We start from the raw sequence: 22,479 nt of genomic DNA, 5'->3' as shown, positions 1-22,479 counted from the left end.
TTAGATCTTATATCAGGGCATTCATCCCTAGAGTAGAGTGTTTGTCCCTCTCTCTCCATAATTGCCTGTGGCTATAAATATAGGAATGGGCTTTGTGAGACCTCCCCCATCCACACTGGCATGTCAGTTGCTGTTGTCATTTCTCAGGCCTTGCTTAGGCAATAGTATTGTTGAGATTTCCTGTGTGCAACTTTGTGTGTAGGGCACACTGTCCTCTCTGGAGCTGCCCTTCATTATTACCTGTACCTGAAATGTGGCACAATTCCAGAAATGTGATGCTTGCCCTTTCTTATACAAATTTTATTTCAATGCTATTTCTTTACACAGTTTCTTTCTTTCTTACGGGGGAGGGGAACACATGCTGGTAAACATGTGGAGACTAGAAAACAGCCTGTGGGAGTCAGTTCTCTACACCATGTGGGTCTTGGTGATAGAATTCAGGTCTTTGGGCTTGGCAGAAAGATCCTTTACCCACTGAGCCATCTTGCCAGTCTTAAAAGTTTATTTTAAATAATTTTTCTTATAAAACATTTTAATTGTAAATAGAGAGGGTAATCTAGCTGAACACAAAAGTATCCATCACTTAAGTGTAGAAACTCCAGACATTTTGTTATATTTGCTTCAGCTCTTTTAAGTAAGATATTCTTACTTATCAAAATTCCTCCAGAAAACTTTAAAACTGACACTCCATACTTGTACATCTTTATGCAGTACAGGGTGATGACTGGGTGGACATTCATAATACATGACACGTAATTCAGTGTATACAATACCTTGTTCTTGGAAACCACAAGAGAATGGGCACTTCCTTTATGTTGAGTACTTATCATTTCTTTGTCTTGGGAAGCTTTAGATTTCTCTCTTCTTTCTCTTTTGGAGTGTAGCTGAAACTCCAGTCACCCTACTGTGTGTGCAACATTGGGCTCATTCCACCTGGGCGTCTACCCTGGATCTCCTCACTCAGCCTCACCCTTTCTTTGTCCTCTATTACATCCTCCAGTGGCCACCTGTCTCCTTTGCTTTTCCAAGACCAGCTTGCAGGCTTCCACATGAGTAAGAAGATGCAGTGCTTGTCTTTCCATGACTACCTTCCCTTGCTTCACATAATATTCGCCAGTTCCGTCCTCAATACCACAAGTGACAGATTCACTTTTTTTGAAAATAAAACTCCATCATCTACATATGCATGATTTTCTTTGTTCACTTACCAGTGGGCACCTCAGCGGATTCCATGCTTTGGCCTTTTGTTTTTCACTAAATATAATGTTCCTGAGGAAGCTGATCTATACTTCTGGTTTCAAGGTTCACTTCAGATAAATGATGCAATTCAGGGACTTGAACCTCTAGCTCAGTCCTCAGTTCAGGTCCACACTAATATATCTATCTTGCTCTCCTTTGGCAGTGGTCCACAACTGCTAATGTATATTAGAACTATCTGGGAGCTTTCTCGGTCCTGCTCCCAGGATTCTGGATTCAACACCTGAGATGGAACCCAAAGATACACTTTCCTAATTGAAGCCTGAGTGATGCTGATGGTCCTCTGGGAGTCAGAATTTGAGAGCCAATACATTTAGACACTTCACAGTGAGGGCATCCAGAGCAGTTTCCATCCTCATCACCTCCCAGGCCTTTCACCCTTTATTCCTTCCTGCCAATACCATATGCCTACTGCTTAATTATTTTGTTTCATAAAATTGACAGGCCTCAGGGTTCAACAGCATAGCACTGCCGCTACCCTCAGAAGCCACCGTGTAATAAATTTACATTTATTGATATGTAATGTATGATAAAGTAATGATATGATAAACATTTACCAAACTGATCAGAATCTGCAGAACAGCTTAATATAGTGCTGTGCTTAGTTGCATGAACTGACTTCCTCATCAACATTGCTGCTGTCTTGTGGTGCTGAGCACACTCTCAAATACCCAAGTTTCTTGTGAGGCACACCTACTCTCCATGCCAGCTCTGAGCTCAGAAGCTTCTTCAACTCCTATTTATGTTTTCAACTCATCCCTATAAGCACAGCCTCAGAAAGGGCTTTAAGTCACCTCTTATGGGAACCATGAACATATTCTCCACACGGTTTTCCCTGCCATCTTTCTCTTGGTATGTCCACACTGGTATTGGTTTGCTAATTTGAAATAAAAATTTGACCCTCCCTTTAACTTAAAAAAGAAACATCAGGAACTAGGTTGTCAAGTGCCACCTGTATTAGTTACTAGTACATAGCAAAGGCAAAACTATCCCCTGTAAAACAGCTTATAAGAAAAAGGGTCTGTTTGTTGCTTACTTTTCATGTGCCCAGGCAGAACTTCATGGCAACAAGGCGGAAGTGAGGACCTCTTTCACATGACAATGGACAAGAATCAAAGAGAAGCAGTCATAGGGAGAGACCAGGTCAAATTCTAGACCTCGTGGAAATGCCCCTAGTGGGCTACTTCATCTAGACAGATCCCGCTTCCACAATTCTTCTAACTACACCAAATGCACAGTCACATTTGGAGTCCATCAGTGCTTAAATCTCTGTTCATTAGATACAGTTCATTGGACACAACCTACTGGTCTTGGTTGAACATACTGACCCTATCCTCCCAGATCCATCCCCTACTTCTTACCTACCCAATTTTCTGTCCTCTTTTCTTTCTTTCTTTTCTTTCCCCTAACTGATTGAATACAGTCTATGTTCCCATATACTCTTGGCTGTGTGGCCTTTCTTAACCCAGTCCAACTGACAAAACAAACCAGCTACTATCTTTTCACCTTTCTTCACGATTTCTCGTGTAGATGTGCATAGTCACCGTGGTAGAAAGCATAGTCAGTTAAAAGCCAAAAGTGGCATATCTCTCTTCCTCTACTCAGGAGAACTGGCTTGTTTCCCTTAGTTCCAGTTAAAAAGAAAATACTGGAAAAGGAGAGAGTTAGGCCCAACCTGAGTCAGGTGATCAAACCTTAATGGTTAGATGGCACCCAGGCCAGAAAATACAGGCATAGAAGACCAACTTGGGGGTGGGACATTTGCAATGCCTCCTACACTCAGGTAATTGGAGATCTTGGAGCCTACATTTGAGCAGATAGCTACTATTATCAAAAACCAGTAATCTAGGTGAGAATAAACTCAAGTCAATCTAAGATATCCTGGGCAGGAATACAGATGCCACATTTTAGTCATATTAAGAAGAAGACATGATCAAATTTCTACATAAATGATAAGGAAATCAGAAGGGTGTTGGGCTAACTACAAAACAAATGGAGAGAGAAGTTCACAAAGTGAAATGGTAATTTTATCCTCAAATTCTGTGACTGAGAGTTGGTCATTTAAGATATGAAAAGAAGGACACTTTTGGACATTCAAAGACCAGACTGAAAAGGAATTGCTTTACACGTACCTTCTGAAAAAAAATTAAAACTACTAGAGAAAATTGCATATTCAAGCATTCAAGTGACAACAATTATAAAGAATAAAAGGTGATTAATATGCAACTGAGGAGAAAAAAAAATTGTCCAGAGACTTGGACAATGAAGTTAGCAAGCCATGATTAAGGTCAACAATTATTGTAAGTTCTGTGAAGTTTAGTGATGTTGATTGTGACGGCTATTCTTGGCTATCAACTAGAATTCATCTGGAAAGAACGAAAACCCAAGTGTCTGGGTACACCTGTGAGGAATTCTTTCTTTGTTGAATCATTTGAAATGAGAAGACCCACTTTTAATCCAGATCTTTTGGGGTAGGAAGACCCACCATTAATCTGGGCCATATTTGGTAGAAACGTATATAAAGAGCGAGGAAGAAGGAAGCTTTCTCTCTCAGCCTGCTTGCCCTCACTCTTACTGACAAGGTCATTACTTCACTGGCATTCGAGCCTGAAACTTCTTCAGGATTCCAGCATAAATTGAGACATCCAACCTCATGGACTGAACAACTACTGAATTCTAGGACTTTCTGTTGGAAGACTGCCAATGTTGGACGAGCTGGGCCACAGCCTGTAAGCCTAATAATAATTAAATTCTGTCTGTTCTATTCTTCTTGAGAACCTGACTGGTACATCAATAATCTAGGAACAAGCAAGAAAATGTAAGTTAAACTGCGTTTATTTCAGTTCATTTTTGTTGCTGCACCAGAATTCCTGAGGGGTGGATCTCTGCAAAGAAAGAGCTCTATCTGTCTCAACAGTCTCAAAAGCTTCAAAGTCCGAAATTGGGTGGCTGCATCTGGTCAGTTTCTAATAAAGAGCTCTTGTTACCTTCAATTCACAGAAGAATTGGAACAGCAAGTAAGTATGTAGGGGAAGAAAGGACAAGAAGTCAAAAGCCAAGACTGCTCACCCAGAAGAAAATTCACCACTTCTGAGAGCAGACACCTTCATCAGAACACACCTCCCAAAAAATGCTGCCTTGGGGATCATGCTCCCCACACATGAACCCCAGGGGGTGGGTTCAAACCACAGCAACACTGAAACTACAAGTCCATATTCTACAAATCACCGGAATAAGTGTGAGTAGACAGCAAATAAAGGTAAATGCATATATTATAAAATCGTTGATATTATTATTAGTGTGGGTATGTATGATAAATGTGCATGCTGTGTATGTGTGGTGTATGTTATGCTGGTATGTATATAAGAGGAGCAGAAAAGGAGGTTCAGTGTCTTTATTGTCTTTTGCCTTATTCTCTTGATACAGTCTCTCTCTCTCTCTCTCTCTCTCTCTCTCTTTCTCTCTCTCTCTTTCTCTCTCTCTCTCTCTCTCTCTCTCTCTCTCTCTCTCTCTCTCTCTCTCTGTATGAAGCTCACAGTTTCAGCTAGGATGATTGGCCACTGACTTCCTTGGACCCACCTGTCTCTTATCCCAGTCCTGGGGTTACAGGATTACACAGCTTTGCCCAGACTTTTTTTAAAAGTGGATTTTAGAGATTTGAACTCAGGCAGGTCCACAGGCTCCCACAGCAAGCGCTCTTACCCACTGAGCCATCTTCCCATATTTATTATTTTTAATTTTTGAAGAAATATTTAATAGTATTTGGAAAAGCATTCTTAAATTTTGATTGTTCAAAAGCTAAGTTAAATTATAATATGTTTGCCACAAAACTAATTTAGCTGGCTAGCCCTACTACCATAGTTCATTGTCAAATTTTAACGTTTATTGGAACCAGGCATTCAACTAAGGCAGGGTGAGCAAAACAGAATTATATTCTCATGTTTACTTCAAATTTTGATATATAGTTTACTATGAGTTTTTGCATTAATTTCAACTTGACCAAACTTTTGAAAAAAGATGAAAAAAATTAACAAATAGTAACAACACACATTTTTATCGATATAGAAGCTATGTGAGCTTTGCCAGATGAAAAACACATATGAAAACCAATAAAAGGAAAGCAGGGGAAATGTAAACAGAAAAACAAAAAGTCAGACAGACAGACTATTTCCAATGGTAAAATAGATTTTAGTACATTCATACTTTTCAGTATTTCTTCTAAAGCCTATCTATATCAAGGAGATAAAGAGATGAATGTTGCAAAGAAGTCCATAAATGAACAACAGACGAAAGTCAAGGAAATTTAAGGATATTCATTAGTTCCCATCTGTTAATGTAAAAGTAGCTCTCTCGGCTTCCAAAGGCCTTGGACAACTTCCCAGAAATAAATTAATTTTTGAGTTTCTGTCCAGCCTAACAGTGCCCAGGTAGGGTGATACCTTCTTCATGGCCCTAGTCTCCAGCATGACCTTCCTCACCTAGCTGACCAAGCTAGGGCCTCTTAAGGCTGCATCAGTGAGGATTCTTTTGGACCCCACAATGAGAAGAACCTCGCTGTTTTCATGTCCCAGCAAGCTGAACATTTTCTGGGCTTTAGAAATGTTCAGCCAATAGCTTGCCCTATAGACTAGACTGCAGGCTCCATGGTGACGGTGGCTGTGCTGCACGAGTTTTGAACCAGTGGCAGTAAAGCACCTGCCACCTGATAAGTTACTCATTGTTGAGTGATGCCAGTGAGGTTCTCATCACAACTGTTCATGGTTTCTTTTCTATTTCTACTATTATTATAGCAACTTTAGCATCTATTTATAGCAGATGGGCCAAATGACTTCCATCAACTCTTTTTAAAAATGCTTTTGGCAACTGCCATATTTAGAGCCAGCCTGTCCAGGCAAACGGAAAGGACAGTGGGCACTGTGAATGTGATGGCATTGTGTGTCTATCCCTATCTGGGAATGAGCCCTGTCATCTGCCTATATCACTTCCTATCCTGCTAGCCGGGATGCCTTCTCCTGTGTTGTGGTAGTAGCCCCGGGGCATATGTGTGGCATTCAGTTAGCTGACATAATTTTGAGGTTTTTGTTATTCTCGAGGTAGAGAAATAGACCCGTGGTGTCCAGTAGCAATCTCTTCCCACACAACACGCAAACTCTCCACAGAAGGGGCAGAGTGAGGAAGTGTTGTCTTGGGAGTGCCCTCACCCTCACGTTTTGTACAGAGAGTTCCCTCATTGGGGCCTATTGTAACCTCCTGCATCTCACTTCACGCCATTGTTCCCCTCATTCACATACCAAAACATTACTAGCTCTGGAGTCCAAGTGTGGCCTCTAATAGTCTACGCGTACCCATCAGGGAAAGCTGGTACACTCCACCTTTACCACCTGAAGTCTTCTTTCTAGAGAGCTACAGTGGTTCTGTGGTCTGAAGGCAGGCATGCTGTCTTAATAATGGAGATTCTGTAACTCAATTAGCCCGGGAGAAAAGCAATAAAGGAGAGGCAGCTGTCTGGCAAGCCTGAGCATCCTGCCTTAGGACGCCTCCAGCAGTGAAAGCGGGGAAGGGGAAGGTAGCAGAGTTTGATTGTTTTCTGCTTCTTTTCCGTCTACCACTCATTTTATTCTCATACCAAACATCTAAGGGGTTAATAGCATCAGTCTCCATCACTCTACCCCACCTTGAGTCCTTCAGGAAAATTACATGCCACAGTGGACTCTCATTTTACCCAACATTTAGTTTCCAAAACCAGCATTTGGAGTAACAATTGTTTATAGATAAAATTACCCTGGAAAAATTTACATGACCCTGAAGAGCAACATACAGATGTAATATCTGAACAAGAAACTGGGCAGCCACTTTTTCCTGTAGTAATTAAATGAATGGATACTTCCTGCACTGAGTACCCAATGGAGAAGTTGGTTTGGATGTGATGACTCTACCACATGAATACATTGTGTGTGTGTATGTGTGTGTGTGTGTGTGTGTGTGTGTGTGTGTGTATTCAGAAACATCGTGCAGCATTGAATTAAAGTGAAATTTTACATGGCAACTGAGCATACGATATGGTTCCACAGTATTTCTTTTTATGAATATTTTATTTTTCTTATTAGATCCATTCCCAATAGTTTATGGTTTCTGAGCCATTGTGAAGGAGCTGTTATTTGTTTTTCATTTCAATTTTTAGTAGTTATTGTTAGCAGATGGTAAAACTATTGATTCAGAAGTGCTTTGTGGTACTCCAACAGTTTAATAAATTCTGCTAGCTTTATTAATAACTTTGAAACAGACACTCTCATGTTTTATAGGTACACGGCGGTAATCATTACCAGCAGCCAGTCACAGGTCCTCTGCTGTTTCAACACTAGTCTGCTAGTTTTGTTTTTCTTGCTGTGGGCCATTTGCTTGAAACATCCCAGTATTCCAAAATAAGGGTGAAAATGGGTGTTTCATTGTTCTTGATCTAACAGGAAATGCCTTGCTCAGCCTCTCAGTGTCAGAACTATCACTCCTAGTTTTGGATAAGCTGCCTTCACAACACTCTCGTACATGCCTCCATGCCCTTAATGGTACAAATCCAGTGCTCATCTGGATTTGTCATTAGTGAGCACTTCCTATTTATAAAGCACGCAGAGATGGTTAGACAGTGTGCCCCAAGAACATATTGACTAAGTGAGAGTTACTATCATTTTCTTGCCATCTCTGAGAACATCCTCAGGTTATCTTTAATAATAAGAGATATGTGAGAGATACCCGAGACTCTAAAGTAGCATGGGTCTCACCAATTATGCCACATTCTTACTAGACTGTGATGGAAGGCTAATGTCAAAAAGATCTGGAAATATGGTTTGAGTAACTTAGGGTGCAAAGTTATCTTAATCTCCTTCAAATTGCTAGTCATGTGTCTTCCTAAAGCAAGGTCTGAAGGAATAAGTTTAAACCATTCAGTACTTAGCAGGATTACACTGCAAACCAAAAGAGCTGATAACCTCTTTCACCAAGGTCAAATGATTACATGGTGTCCTTTCTAGGTAAGGCTGTGTCTCTGAGCCAATTACTTCTCAGTACATCCAGTATGGGTTTTACAGTGCAAAAACAGATCAGTGACCTTTCTGAGCAGTCATTTTTCTTTTTTTGTTTTAATATTGAACACAACTATTATTATACTGATCTGGAAAAAAGAATTAGTACAGTTAGGCTCCAAATGAGCATGGAGTCCATGGTACAGTCAAGCAACTTGAGTATGACTCATGAGACAGTGAAAGACCCACACGAACATGATCAACGTGCATTTTGTTGCTGTGAAATAAAGCAGAGGGGTCATAAGATACACATCAGGAGGTAAATTTATCCTGTTTGGTGTGAGGAGTAGTTTATTTTCTGGTGTTCATGTGTGGTACAATTTCAGCCACTATTAGAGACTTCAGAGGGCTTTTTGTGTACTGATATGTTATATAATATATAATAGTAAATCTAAAACATAAACTTAATTCAGAATTGATCCCAGCCTTCCTGGACTCTCCTCATCTATGGCCAGGGAGGAAATAGTATTTTTCAAATTTCCATACAGGTTGTATTTAGCCTCCTCTGGAATGACCACAGTCCCAGTCACTCACTAACTTCAGAGGAGCACAGGACAGGCCCCAGGGACAAAATTGGGCTCTTACTTCTCCTCATTGGTCATATTGTAACACAACTTCTCCATGGCCTGCTCCAAGCAGGGTATTAGTAAACAAAGAGTGAAGAAAACCCGTAATTCTCTGGTAGAAGAGGAGCCTTTCTGGGCTTGGGCTAAGACCTTGTACCTCAGAGGTATTATTCTGAATATGTTCTATGAAGGGAGTGTGTGCCAGGGATTTAAAAAAAAAAAAACAGGTGCCACTGGTCCTCATCCATAGCTGAAACATAAGAACCTAAAGATATAGTCAGTGTAACAAGTGTTGGGGAGAGTACAGGAGGCATGAACAGACAGGGGAGGTGTTCTTGGGATAGGAGTCTATCTGCTCGCCTTCAGTTCTTGACTTTGCCCTCCACAGTCACAACTTCTATGGCTTTGTGCATGGGCTCTTCATCTCCAAAGAACTGCACAGGATTGATGGCCTTCAAGTTCTTGGCCAGTTCATAGACGATAGAAATGGCTAATACTGGTTAGCAAGTTCAGCTCCATTACGGCTACTTCTGGGAGACCATCTAGATCATTGGTTCTCAAACTGTGGGCCTCTTTGACAACCCTCTATCTCCACAACTATTTATGCTATGATTCATAGTGGTAGCAAAATTACAGTTATGAAGTATGAATGAAAATAATTTTATAGATGGGGAGCCAGCACAACATGAGGAACTGTATTAAAGGGTCAAAGCATTAGGAAGGTTGAGAATCACTGATCTAGGTGCTTGGCAATGCCTGTAAGGCCATTGCAGTGAGTTGCAATCAAGACTCATTTCCCTCCTTGATCTGGAGGTCAATTTCTTCACTCCAGAAGGACAGTGCACTGGGGGTAATGTCCTGCAGACTCTCACAGAACAATGGCAGATCCTCGGTGAGGTCTGCATACCTTCGATCCTTACTGATGTTACCAAAGACTAGATGATTAGTCTCCATCGAAGTGGTGGGAAGTCATAGAAGTGCCTCTAGATCTTTGCCTATCTCACCATGCTTGGCAGCAGGTTCTGTCTTATTGAAGCCAGTCGCCCCCCCCCCCATGATGCTGCTCACCATGGTGCCAGGTCTTCACCAATGACAACTATACTTGCTCGACGGCATCCAGTAGTGGCCAGAAGATTGGATGTCAAATTAACAGCCAGCATCTCTCGGTGCCTGCACACAGTGCTTTGCCTCCTCATGGTGCACAGGATCAGGTAATCATGGTAGAAGCTGCTGAAACAGGTCACCACGTTCCAGATCCTCTCACTGGGCTGGATCAGCACCAGCTTGTAGGTGGCAATGGCAGCAGGCTGAGGATGCAGCGGTGACTCTGTTTGAACGTTAAAAAATACTGTGCATGGTAAATTTGGGACTTCATGAAAAAGGTAAGCGTACTTAAAAATGGTTCACCTTGAATTCCATGTGCTACATGAATATTTAAGTTAAGATGCTAATAAACTAGATTCTAAAAAAAAATACTACTTTATTTTCAGCAGCTCACTGAGAATGTGAAAATACTTATGGTTCTCATAATGATAAATAAAGTCTTTATAATAAGACTTATCAAACCTTAAAACATGAAAATGTCATATGGACATTTACCATGTAGAATGGATTCCCATATGTAAAAAAAAAAATACTTTCTGGGTGTTTCATTTATAAAACAAATAATTTCCAACTTAATTAAAATACACAATAATTGTTCTTTCGTTATTGAATTTAAATGTATGCATGCATATTTAACTAATACTCACTTTAAGGGCAATACCCTAGTTGCTATAACTGGTCCACTTTTTTTCTAGCAGTCATATCTTAGCTCCTTTGTATACAGTATTTGCTGTGTTACTCAAAGAAGAATATCAACGGGATGTATTATCTTAAACAGCAAAATTCTTAGCCTCTACACAAAAATTAATGCTGTCTGAGTCAGTATAAGTATTCTTCAAGTTCCTCTAATTATACCCTCTTTAAAGATTTCTCAGCCTCATTCCTGCTCTCTCAACTCCTCTGGGTGGTTTATCCCTTCTTGAGCAATCCTAACAAAAGCCAATCATCAGCATGGCAAGCTGCTATTGACTCTGCACCTTCACACCATACATGTAGCATGTAGGGAACCAGAGCCATTGGCCCATCTTCATCACTAATGGCCGCCACAAAGCCTAAAGAGGCAATCTGATGCCAGCCATGAAGACATTTTCCACAACACCATCACCGAAACAAAAGGAACACTGCCAAATCAGGAGTGCCTGGCTTCCCCGTCCAGGAAAACCATCCTCATGTTCTTTCCTTTCCCTGTCGCAAATTACATTTCTTCTTTTTTCTCAAACTTTTTCTAAGGTGGAGAGTGTAAGGTGTGTTTCTCCATCACTAATGACTAAGTCATTGGTGTGCTGCCCTTGTCTGTTTTAATATGATGATCATGCATCGGGGTCTGGAGCCATAATGTTAGCTATGCCTACAATGCTGAATGGACAGAGGAATCTGCTCACTGCTCTGAGCCCAAAACATAGTCTGAATTCATATTATGCATTCAGTGGTCTTCTCAGCTAAAGTGTTCTCTTCCAAATATTCACTAAAGCAGTCATTTACTGTCTTCCATTTCTGTCAATTAACATGTTTTCATCTTCCACTAATGTATACTTTACCCAGTAATAGTCACTAAATATTTATTCTTCACTGCATTAGACTTTGGTGGCATTCCCTGTATATACACATACAGATCTTCAAACCTGGTTCCATCTTAGGAGTATTACTAGAGCATGGTGAGGCTCAATCTTCCTTCCTCTTCTGTATGTGTCTACTGAGTACCAAAGCAAAAGGTTAGTAAAATTTGCTTTTTTTTTTTTTTGTCTCATGGTGGGTGACCTAAGTATATTAAATGAATATTAAATGAAAAGGACAGATTCAGAATACGGTTTTATTTCTAAGTCTAGTTTTGATGTTAAACTTAATTTATTGATAGTAGTTAGCAGGTTCTGATGGACTTTTTTTTACCCAAATAAACTGGAAAAAAGTATATTTTGTTATTTGGGGCTCTCTATTTACAACCTTATAACTTCAGATTGATATATTCTCTGTCGGTTTAGTAACCTACTCTAAGAGTATTTCTATTGTCATCCAATTGGAAGAAAATAAACCAGATTTTATCATCTACAGTGCAGAGAGAGAGAGAGAGAGAGAGAGAGAGAGAGAGAGAGAGAGAGAGAGAACAACTAAGTAGCTTGTAAAGATGTACTAAGCAATGATTTTAGACAAGACAATGGACAGACCAGCATGGTGTTCATGGTGGGGAAGGGGCTCAAATAAAATAAGCCATAAGCCATGTGATCCTCCCAGCTGACTCACCAGAGGGTTGCCAGGCCAGGCCAGGATTCAGTAAGAGAAACTGTGAGGAGCCAAAGTCTGCATTTCTTAAAGGCTATTATTAGTAGTTAGAAACAAACAGGTTGCTGGTGGTTTTAAGCTGCATGATTATCAGCACATACATGTGAAGAAACTGTCCACGGTTGTGGACAGGACTGTCTGATCAGGCATGGACAACCTGTGGCCCATGGGCCTCATGCAACCCAGGATAGCTATGAATATAGCCCAGCACATTTACAGACCACAGTGTCCTGTCTTGAAACCAGAAGGTTGGACCCTCTTAGATTAGAGAATTCAACAGGGGAATTTGGATTTCAGCTCTGCTATGCCCTGGTTGAGTGACATAGAGGAAATCCTATATTTTCTGATCCTCAACACATCAAAAAGTAAATACATAATACCTCAGACACCAGAGATGTTTGTGAAAATAAAAAAAAAACAAAGTATATTAAATGCAGAGCACCAGGCTTAATCAAAGATAGGAGCTCAGTTTAAAAGAGTCCCCCCTCCCCACAACACACACACACAGGGGGGCACACAACAGATGTTAGATAAGAGAAGGTAGGGGCTGGAGTGTTATAGATGAAGTGCTCATGTATAAAGTGCTCCATACAAAGTGCTCATGTATAAAGTGCTCCATACAAAGTGCTCAGGTATAAAGTGCCCCATAAAAAATATGAACACATTCAAGGATTTAAATAATTTGCCTCCCCACCAGCCAGAAGGAAAAACCATGTAACTAGTGAAGCATTCCATGCAGAAGCAGAAGACCACTGCCCCAGTAGTGTGAGGAAAATAATTGTGGTCTAAACGTTGCTCCAGACCTGTCTGGTAAAGCCCAAGCCATCTCAGAGTCATTTAACAGCATCCCAGAACAAAGCTAAGGGATATTTACGGAACCCAGTGTCCACCATGATGGTTAATGTTTCCAGCTTGACAAAACCTAGGTTACAAAAAAAATTTGGGAGGGGGCCATGTCTGTCATAGAGTTTCTAGGTGGAGTTGACTGGGGGCTGGAATAGGGAAACATTGCACAAATTAGAGCCCTGAACCGAAAAGAAAGGAAAAACCAAGAACACTAACTTTAATTTCTCTTTGTTTCCTGACTATAGGGACAATGCTGCAGATGCCTCCCACTTGAGCTGACATGTTTTCTCTGCCATGATGGGCTGTATCTTTAAACAACAAAACCAAGGTTTAAGTTACTCCTTGTTGGTTATCAGGTCACAGCAGTGAGAAGAGTAACTAAGACATTCATGAAACTAAACATCACATTATCTGGCATTCAGAAAAAAAAGCCGCTAGCCATGCAAAGGAGCAGGAAGATATCCTCTATACTAAGGTACAAATTAACAGATTCCAAAACGACACTGATGGCTGGAATAGAAACTGCCACGATCATATTTCATACATACAAGAAGTATGAATCATTTTAAGTAGAGACAGGCAAGATACTAAGACATAACAGAACTTCTAGGGATGAAAACTACAATGTCTATGAGAACAAATACATTGGATGATCTCAACAGCAATTTTGATAATATAAAAAGAAAAGAATAGTGAATATGAAGATACAGAAAAAGAAATCACCAAAAATGAAATATAGAGAAAATGAGTAAAATAAATGAGCAGAAATTCAGTGAGTGAGGATAACTGCAAACAACTTATAATAGAAGTGACTCTGTCAGTGTGTTCTAGAAGACGAATGGATAGATAGATGATAGATAGATAGATAGATAGATAGATAGATAGATAGATAGATAGATAGATACATATGTATGTATATACATACTTACATAGATAAATAGATGATACATAGATAGATAGGTAATAGGTCAGTAGAAAATAGATGGATAGGTAGATAGGTGATATATGATGGATAGATAGATAGATAGATAGATAATAGATCTGTAGAAAATAGATGGATAAGTAGATGGTGATAGATAATAGATGGATAAGTAGATACATAGATACATAGAGAGATACAAGATAGATAGATAGATAGATAGATAGATAGATAGATAGATAGATAGATAGATAGATAGATAGCAAAACATCAACAAATGGGAGCTCAGGACACCCAGTGGAAGTTGACTGGGGAGGCCCTGCTAAGACAACCAGCTGGAGTTCAAGACTGAGCTTGAATGAGCTTCCCGTGACTGAACTTCCCACTTCTCTTTCTCATTGAAGACACTTTTCTGTCATGGAATAACAATGGTAACATCTGTTGGGAATGGATTCCCACCCAGCTGTTCTCAAGGACATGATGTTTTTACTCTTCAGCTGCTCTGCTGTTCTCCATGTCACAGTCAGAGGGTCAGCCTGATCCCAGATAAGGGGTGTCAGGGGACACCCTGAAACAGATATGCTTGGCTCTGAAATGGGAGAGAACCATTGCTCTTCCACAGCCAGCCTTGCAGTGAACTCGAACAACCCTTTAGACAGACGGAAAATTATTTTTAAAAATACCTGTTGGAAATCTGACACTGTCCATAAGAATAAAGATCAATGAATATGGTAAATATGTAGTCAAATTGTAAAAGAACTTAGGGAATGGATACTTTTTCATCTTTAAAAACAAGGTGAAATAGAAATTCTCTGTGTTGTAACACCTCAGCTTTTTGTCTTTAAAACAGAACTAATTTTCTAAAACAAAGCCAATACATGGAAGTATTTATAACATGCATAGAGGGAAAATGTGCAACCAAGATAGGACACAGGGCAAGAGAGGAAGATACACACTACTGCCAAGTCCATACACTGTGCACAAGGTGCTAAGATAGAATTCCAAGGTAGACTGTGATTCACACAACAAACACTAAAACAAAGTACGAATGTGTCATCACAAATGAGCCAATAAATTAGCATAAATGGAGCCCTAGGAAATCAGTAACCCAAAAAAAGGAAAGGAAGGTGGGAACGTGGAACAAAGGGCCATCTATTCTCCAGGAATATCTGAAGCACTGAGTTGGAGACTGAGGTGTCTGCCATGCACTCTCTGCCGTTCCCAAACACTGCAGACAGCCAACAGTAAGAGATGGTTTCCCAGCCCTGAAGCTGAGAAAGTGCTGCTGCTGCTTAAATGCTTCAATTTTCTAGAGCAAGCTTCTATTAATTTAATAATCTTAAAACAAGGGATGCCACAACCACCTTGCAAAAGGAGACTAGTTTTCCGTATTGTTTGATAAGGACGCAGGTTCAGAGACTGTGAGACACAATTCATGCAAATAGTGAATGCCACTTGCCAACAGATAGGAGCCGCTTCTGCACAGGTTAACCTCTGCAAGGGTTAACCTCTGCATGGGTTAGCCTCTGCAACCAGGGAATTGTCAGTCAGAAGTGGCTGATTCCAAACACTATATTGTATGTATCCTAATGACTAATTCAAAACGGTTAGTAATTCCACTTGCATGCATTTGTTTTTCAACTTGGAGAAGAAAAGATAATGTAACATTGGCCAAAGGAATTTTGTCAAATCATTTTTCAATCAGATTGCCAGATGTGATGCTAACTTGGTAGAACAGAAAACTAGCACATCTTACTTCTAATAAATATGAATGGCAAAATGGCAGCCGTAAAATTCCTCAAGTTCTTCCAGACATCACTTCCGGAAAGAAGAGTCTTAGGACCACAAACATTTGCCTTCGAATTTTAAGAAATCAAGACTCTTTGCTGAACAATAAAAGCAAATACTGACTTGGCTCTGGGAAGTTCCTACCCTGTGCAGCCTGATAAAATGCCATTACATGCGAATTATTGTTGCTTTTATACCGTAGTCCTGTTTACTAAATAATGTGTTGTCAGTTGCTAACCTTGATCGTAAAACAATTTGTTAGTCTTCCCAACATACTTGAAACTGATACTGAGACTGTTGCTGTTAATAAAAGCAGAGCAATCTAGTTCTAAGACACCCGAGGAATCAAGCTGGGAATCCTGGCGGGCTCCAAGTAGAAGCTGACAGGACTAGGTATTTGGGCCAGCAAGTGGGCTGTCTTATATTTGAATGCCTTAGTTGCTGAATCCTCTAGTCAAAGAAGTCTGAGCTAATGCAAAGACAAAGCAAGAGATGGTGTTTGTTTTCGTTTTTCGAGAGCCGGGTGCCTGGAGAACAGACACAATGCCGCTATGCCTCTGAAAACCTGAAGCTACAGGATGATTTTCAAAATTAAGGGCAGCTCACAGCTGAAAATTATACTTTTGGGCAAAGGGCCAATTCGGGATGCGTTTCGCTCTGGTTTGGAGTCCTGCCAAAGTCCCTGGGTCCCATTTGTTCAGTTTTATAGCGGCAAACAAAAAGGAAACAGGCGAGGCAGGAGCAAGCTCAGGAGCGGCTGTGCGGAAGTCAGCATTTAAGGTCTTGCTAAGAAGCGTGTTAACATGGAGAGCTGTGCCTGGAGAGCACGCGACACTGGGCACTCACTGGGACCAGGCACAATCACACAACACGCCTATGTGCAACGGGGTGTCCCAGAGCTGGGCTGCCCTGCCGAGCCCAGAAATCCCAGCCAAGAAGCACCTCGTTTTTGTCTTTCCCAGGAAAACCAAGGCTCCTTAAAACAGCCTCACAAGATAACAAGACCTATTTCTAAAATAAATGCAGAATGGAGTTTCCCTTGGTTCCCATATGAAAATACTTGTTTTCACCTTCCAATCACATCATGGCTAAAAAGCAAGGTAATTGGATTTGGCAGTTTTCACAAATAAAAGCACCCAAATAACAATATTAACGCTACTACTTTTTTCAAGCTTCAGGGAAATACACACATACATATATATACATACCTACATATACATATATATATACCTACATATATATATATATATATATATATATATATATATATATATATATATATATACACCCAATTTTTCATTATAAACTCAAACTGGGGAAATGAATTAAACTTATATTCTTCAATTTAAAAGGAGCTATTCATTTTTCAGTGCTACTAATTTGAAGATAATTGACTGCAGAAGATATGAACAATAAGAAGATAATTCTGCATTGGCTACAGTTAGCATTTTAGAATATTAATAGCCCACTTTTTATATATGATATTTCAGATATAAATAATTACACAAAATATATTATGTTTTTTTCTATTTTCTATATTCAGGCTATACTAATATGGGTATAAAATGCAGGCTGAATGTAAAACTGAAAGGATTAATTTGTGCAGAGAGGGCTCTTTATGCTTCAGAGTGTGGTGGGTTGTTTTTTTTTTCTCTCTCTCTTAACTGTGCATTATGTGCAGCCTTCCAGGGGTCTGCTATTTCCGAGTAGGCAAAGAAAGAGCACATCAGGGCACACCTGTAATCCGGCTCTCAGGAGGGGCAGGCAGAAGAATCCAGAATTCAAGGTCATCCATAGCTACATAGCTAATTCAGTAATAGCTGGGGCTATGTGAGACCCTGTCTCAAAACAACAAAGACAGGGGCTGGAGAGGTGGCTCAGTGATCAAGAGCACTTGCTGCTCATGCAGAGGACCTGGGTTTGGTTCCTTGTACCCACATGGTGACTCAAATCCATCTGTAACTCCAGTTCCAGGGATACAATGTCCTCCGACCTCCATGGTTACCAGGCATGCATGCGGGGCACATACACATACATGTAGGCAAAACACACAAACACGTAAAGATAAAGTAAACAAATATTAACTGTAAACTAAAAAATAACAACAAACAAAAATCCTGAGAATCCCTGTTTGAATAGACCTTAAGTGGAGTATGATACTATTTTATGCAAACATTTCTTTCTCTAGGCTCTAGACATGGTTCTTATTCTTTATTTTTAAGTGTGTGTGTGTGTGTGTGTGTGTGTGTGTGTGTGTGTGTGTGTGTGTGTGTGCAGGAGGCCAGAAGAGGATGTTGATTCCTTTTAGGCTGAAATAGTTTCAGGTGGTTGTAATCTACCAGATGTGGGTGATGGGAACCAAACTTGGGTCCTCTGCAAGCAGTACAGACTGTTGGCTGCTGAGCTGTCACCCCACACGGGATTCTCGATGAAGGAAATCCAAATACAATTTATCTTACAGTGCACTGCAGTTATTTTCAAGTCCTCATCGCTGGATTAAGCTCTTTAGCCTGCACTGAAGCTCCAGAGCCACCCGCTGGGCGACTGCTGTAAAGTATTCCTTTCTGTCTTAGGGTTTCTATTGCTGTGACAAAACACCATGACCAAAAAGAAAGTTGGGGAGGAAAGGGTCTATTTGGCTTACACCTCCACGTTGATGTTCATCATAGAAGGAAGTCAGGACAGGAACTCAAGCAGGTCAGAAACCTGGAAGCAGGAGTTGATGCAGAGGCCATGGAGGGATGCTGCTTACTGGCCTGCTCTACATGGCTTTCTAAACTGCTCTCTTATAGAACCCAGGAGCACCAGGCCAGGTTCGACACCACCCACAATGGGCTGTGCCCTCCCCTGCCACTAATTAAGAAGATGCCCTACAGGATTTCCTCCAGTCCAGTCTTGTAGAGGCATTTTATCATTGGGCTTCCCTCCTCTCTGAAAACTTCAGCTTGTGTCAAGTTGACAAAATTATCCAGCACACTTTCTGAGCCTAAATTGAGATTTAAAATTTGGTAAAGATTAAGTTCGATAGCTACAATACCCTAGAAATGTGACTGACCTCTAGAGTCTATTCATTCCATGGCATTTTAAAAAACATTTTATTGTTCCCACCTATCTCTCACTCCCAAAAAACCTCGTCTAAATTTTTGTTTGGAATCATTTGTACCGTAATTTGAGATAGAAAGTCCATTTCCAAGTATCACTCTCATAACTCTGAGAGGTCCTTTAAATTCATTGGAGAAAAAAACTCAATTTAGGGTTCCTAGCCGAACTCAGTGTAAGTAGTAGATAGCTCCAGTTAGCACTGTCCTTAGCCAATTGTCCCCACTCTCTTAAGCATGAATATTTTCCAACGTTAAGTAGAACACTCATTGTTCTACTGAACTCTGATAGTATAAAGGTTAATATATTTCTTCTCTAACTTGTTATATTATTTAACACACCGGTCCATTAACATATATTTTTTAAATCTAAAGAGATAAATATTTTTAACCTTGTGTAAAGAAATAAATATGTTTAATGTAATTTAAATTATTTGCAGTATATGTATGTGTGTCAAATGTTACATGGGAACTCTATTTGTATATATAATTTGTATGCTCTAATGTTTATTCATTAATTTTTTAAATAAGACTAAGCATGTTGTGGTCAGTGCTCTATTGCTGTGAAGACACACCATGACCACGGCAACTCTTATAATGCAAAGCGTTTAACTGGGACTGGCTTACAGTTTCAGAGGTTTAGTCCATTTTCATCATGGCAGAGAGCATGATAGCAAGAAGAAAGACATAGTGCTGGGGAAGTAGCTGAGAGTTCTATATCTAGATCTGCAGGCAGCAGGAAGAGAGAGCACTGGGCCTGTCTTGAGCTTCGGAAAACCCTAAAGCCCACCCCCAGTGACACACTTGCTCCAACAAGGCCACACCTACTCCAACAAGGCCATGACTCCTAATCCCTCTCAAGTAGTGCCACTCCCAGATGACTAAACATTCAAATATATGAGCCTATGGTGACCATTCGTATTTAACCATCACAATGTGTTAAAAAAAATAAATAAATGAATATATTCACTCAAGGTGGTCTCATTAGTTACCCACAAAAAGTCTATGTCACTTAAAAGTCATGGTTGTTCTGTTTGCTCTTGATGTTACACCTGTTTAATATTATATCTATTTCATATTCGATGCATCAGCAAGACTTCAAAAAAAATGCTCACTAATAGTAACAACGCATTTTGTCTTATTTTTATTTCAGTAAGAATGACTCCACAGGCATTGAGCTGTTGTTTCTGAGTCTGTATTGTTCTTCGGGTGAAAGCATCTCCCATTTCTTTTAGTTTTCTGGGAAAATATTTCAATCAGAGGTAGATGCTACCTCTGCCTCTGTGATACCTCCAGTGTGACACTTCCTTGCTGGCTCCTGTCTTCTATGCTGACTGAATAAATTGATAGATACTTAGCCCTCATCTGTGGATTCTGTGGTGAAGCCTGCCTAACTATACTGTCGATGATTTTGATGGCCAGGTCTATTCAGTACAGAAATATTTTACTGACAACCATTTGAATTGATGTTCTTATGTTCTTTCTTTCTTTTTTTTTCTTTCTTTCTCCTTTCTTTCTTTCCTTCTTTCTTTCTTTATTTGGGTTTTTTTTTTTTTTTTTTTTTTTTTTTTTGAAAAAGGAGTTCTCTGTGTAACTCTGGCTGTCCTGAAATTTGCTCTGTAGGTCAGGCTGACCTCAAACTCACGGAGATCTGTCTGTGTGTTTCTTAAGTGTAGTCATTTTATAAACTTTCACTGTCAGGTTTTATATTAATGTTATACATCTTTCTGAAAGCAATGTAGAGAGTGTCACATTCTTTCACGTGACCTGGATAAGACAAAGGACTCAGGGACAGCATTCTTCACATTTTAATGTGAAGGTCACTGCAGTATTCACTTGGGGTAGAATGGAGAGTCAAGCTAAGGGGAACTTCTACACCCTTGAGTTTGTTATGATGTTTGTTGAATGGGGTTAATGAGGATTGGAGGAGGCTGGATATATCTTGGATCACCACCAATCATATTATTCCACAGATCATGATAGCTGCAGACTACTAAGTGATCATAACCTGTCAAAGACAAGACACTCCTTTTTGGCTCAGAAGATGTTGCAGATGTTGTACCCATCAGGGCAAGCTATGTCATGCAGCAGTAATTGTCAATTTGTAACTTTTTATTTCTATAAAAAAATTAAATATACAGCCAAATCACCAACACAATGAGTGAACAACATGGAAGTGTAAGTTTAGGATATTAGAGCAAGCAAAATGAATTGGTACTTGTGTGACATGTATAAAGTCACACAGTTTGAATTCAACTAATTCTAATGTATCTGGGACAAAAAAGAAAAATAGCACAAGGTTATATTATCTTTTCTTGTGGAAAGGTCGGCACCATGACAAGTCTTTGTAAGGCGACCAGAGCAGTGAGGGCAAAGCATTCCATATACCAGAGACAGAATACAGCCATGGGGGAAGGAAACCCCAGCTTGCATTGTGTATCTATGGAATGGAAAGTATTTAGGATGGGCAAATTCTTCTGGGTTGCCAGATTAAAGTGGTTGAATCCCTACAAAAAGCTACAACTATCCACAGCTCACTACAAAAAGTTCTCAATTTTATTTTAAATGTATAATTTATAGAGAAGCCAAATTTGTATCCATATTTCTTTTTGCCTTTTGTAATACAAAACTGATGGAGCAAATCAGGACATCTTTACATTAATGACAGCTGAGCATTTAAAAAAACACACATGGAGCTCTGAACACAAAGGCTGATTATGTGTACGCACAGACTACAGTGAATATAGCTTTACAGCCACCATGCATAGTTTGTCCACAGTTGTATGATGTGCACACTCATGGAGTACTGTGGGGTTTTGTCTTTGTTATTGCTGTTTCGCTTTTATTGATTCTTCGTGGATTTCACATCGTGTATTCTGGTCCACTTATCTCCACATCTCGACTTTGCCTTACAACCCTTGCAGCCCCCACCCCCAAAACAAAACCAAATTTAACCAAAGAAAAAAACAAAAATCAAAGAAATCAAAGAAACAAAACAAAAACAAAGATAAAAACAACAAAAAGAAGAATCTTGTTCTTGAAGCTGTGGTGTGGCTCCTTGAGCCACACAGTTTACCCTTTAGTCTAGTCATCTTCACTTGCAAGTGTTCGTTGCCTGGTCAGTGGTCTGGCTCAAGGTCTCTGGTTTCTACTACACTACCAATAAGGGACTCTCACTGGGGCTCCTCTTGGATTTCTGTTGTTTTGGATCTGTGGGTTCATATCCTTCACATACTCCAACAGTTCATAGATTCTGTAGATGTTGGGGTGGGTCAACTCATAGCCCTGGTTCTAGGCCCGGGTGGTAGGTAGCTGGGTTGGGTAGCTCTCTAGCTTTTCCTCATCATCACTACCTGGGGGAGCTCTCCAGCACTGTCTTGGCCAGCTCCCCAGGCCACGAAACACTCTGCCTCTCCATCTCCCCCACCTCCTCACCCTGTACTCTCTCGACACAATGGTGCTGGACTGCACAATACCAGGGTCTCTTGGTTGGATCACAGGTGGCTCTTGCTTGAGTACTGCCTGTCCCAGCCACAGGGAATGGCATG

General features: G+C 40.2%; 1 pseudogene; it reads right to left on the bottom strand.

Moving 5' to 3' along the window:
• Window positions 1-9,261: 9,261 nt before the first annotated feature.
• The window catches only part of LOC114689775, a 35,656-nt pseudogene continuing 22,438 nt past the window's right edge, over window positions 9,262-22,479 (bottom strand).

Source organism: Peromyscus leucopus, chromosome 3 (assembly GCF_004664715.2).
Source record: "Peromyscus leucopus breed LL Stock chromosome 3, UCI_PerLeu_2.1, whole genome shotgun sequence".
In the NCBI taxonomy this organism is placed as follows: domain Eukaryota; kingdom Metazoa; phylum Chordata; class Mammalia; order Rodentia; family Cricetidae; genus Peromyscus; species Peromyscus leucopus.
Note: the sequence above shows the minus strand (reverse complement) of the source record. Positions and strands in the feature narration are given on the sequence as shown.